The following is a 2,500-nucleotide window of genomic DNA, read 5'->3' as shown; positions in this document are numbered from 1 at the left end:
CAGACTTCCAGACAGGGGAGCGTGTCAGTGCGCGCATCCGATTTCAGTTCCAGAGCGATTCGCGCGATGAGTCCTTGATACTTAGTCGTTTTTGCAAAATTTCTGACTTTTTGGAAAATTTCACAATTTTGTGAAAACTTCCACAAAATGAGGTTCTAGTATGTTAGAGGGCATCCCAGGAGGGCTCCAAAAGTGTGGGTAAAATATATATCCCACAGGGGGAAAATTGAAAAAAAGTTGAAAAAAAAAATTTTTGGGGACTTAGAAAATTTTTCAACTTTTGTCAGACTTCCAGACAGGGGAGCATGTCAGTGCGCGCATCCGATTTCAGTTCCAGAGCGATTCGCGCGATGAGTCCTTGATACTTAGTCGTTTTTGCAAAATTTCTGACTTTTTGGAAAATTTCACAATTTTGTGAAAACTTCCACAAAATGAGGTTCTAGTATGTTAGAGGGCATCCCAGGAGGGCTCCAAAAGTGTGGGTAAAATATATATCCCACAGGGGGAAAATTGAAAAAAAGTTGAAAAAAAAAATTTTTGGGGACTTAGAAAATTTTTCAACTTTTGTCAGACTTCCAGACAGGGGAGCGTGTCAGTGCGCGCATCCGATTTCAGTTCCAGAGCGATTCGCGCGATGAGTCCTTGATACTTAGTCGTTTTTGGCAAAATTTCTGACTTTTTGAAAATTTCACAATTTTGTGAAAACTTCCACAAAATGAGGTTCTAGTATGTTAGAGGGCATCCCAGGAGGGCTCCAAAAGTGTGGGTAAAATATATATCCCACAGGGGGAAAATTGAAAAAAAGTTGAAAAAAAAAATTTTTGGGGACTTAGAAAATTTTCACACATGTGTCAGACTTCCAGAGAGGGGAGCATGTCAGTGCGCGCATCCGATTTCAGTTCCAGAGCGATTCGCGCGATGAGTCCTTGATACTTAGTCGTTTTTGCAAAATTTCTGACTTTTTGGAAAATTTCACAATTTTGTGAAAACTTCCACAAAATGAGGTTCTAGTATGTTAGAGGGCATCCCAGGAGGGCTCCAAAAGTGTGGGTAAAATATATATCCCACAGGGGGAAAATTGAAAAAAAGTTGAAAAAAAAAATTTTTGGGGACTTAGAAAATTTTTCAACTTTTGTCAGACTTCCAGACAGGGGAGCGTGTCAGTGCGCGCATCCGATTTCAGTTCCAGAGCGATTCGCGCGATGAGTCCTTGATACTTAGTCGTTTTTGGCAAAATTTCTGACTTTTTGAAAATTTCACAATTTTGTGAAAACTTCCACAAAATGAGGTTCTAGTATGTTAGAGGGCATCCCAGGAGGGCTCCAAAAGTGTGGGTAAAATATATATCCCACAGGGGGAAAATTGAAAAAAAGTTGAAAAAAAAAATTTTTGGGGACTTAGAAAATTTTCACACATGTGTCAGACTTCCAGAGAGGGGAGCATGTCAGTGCGCGCATCCGATTTCAGTTCCAGAGCGATTCGCGCGATGAGTCCTTGATACTTAGTCGTTTTTGCAAAATTTCTGACTTTTTGGAAAATTTCACAATTTTGTGAAAACTTCCACAAAATGAGGTTCTAGTATGTTAGAGGGCATCCCAGGAGGGCTCCAAAAGTGTGGGTAAAATATATATCCCACAGGGGGAAAATTGAAAAAAAGTTGAAAAAAAAAATTTTTGGGGACTTAGAAAATTTTTCAACTTTTGTCAGACTTCCAGACAGGGGAGCGTGTCAGTGCGCGCATCCGATTTCAGTTCCAGAGCGATTCGCGCGATGAGTCCTTGATACTTAGTCGTTTTTGCAAAATTTCTGACTTTTTGGAAAATTTCACAATTTTGTGAAAACTTCCACAAAATGAGGTTCTAGTATGTTAGAGGGCATCCCAGGAGGGCTCCAAAAGTGTGGGTAAAATATATATCCCACAGGGGGAAAATTGAAAAAAAGTTGAAAAAAAAAATTTTTGGGGACTTAGAAAATTTTTCAACTTGTGTCAGACTTCCAGAGAGGGGAGCATGTCAGTGCGCGCATCCGATTTCAGTTCCAGAGCGATTCGCGCGATGAGTCCTTGATACTTAGTCGTTTTCAGAAGTCACAATTTTGACTTCCAGGACCCGCAAAACGTTTGTAAATTGAGCCCGCTCCCCAGTTCCAAGCGTTTTGAGGTGTCCCCGGTTGCAGTAATGCAGCCTGCCCACTAGATGTCGCAAAAGAGACAAAAAGTGAAAAAGAACCAGAATGAGGAAATTCCAGGGAGCCGAATCCGCCTGACAGTTCCAGGCGATCGGGCACTTTTTTGCATGCGTCCCTAAAGTGGGTATAGGGTGACACTCCATGCAAAGACCCAGTTTTGCACACCACCGGCAGAATATATGAGAGAGAGGTACCTCTCAGCCCCGACACATTTCGACTCATTTAAGCTGGTTTTCACCTCCGTAGGCCTGGGTATGCGTTTTGGCTATGAGTCCCTGTTCGGCTGGAGGTCTGCACCTTGGCTGAACCCAGG

Source organism: Phyllobates terribilis, unplaced genomic scaffold, assembly GCF_046119375.1.
Source record: "Phyllobates terribilis strain yellow unplaced genomic scaffold, ASM4611937v1 Scaffold_6428__1_contigs__length_44604, whole genome shotgun sequence".
Taxonomy (NCBI): Eukaryota; Metazoa; Chordata; class Amphibia; order Anura; family Dendrobatidae; genus Phyllobates; species Phyllobates terribilis.
This window is presented reverse-complemented; position numbering follows the sequence as displayed.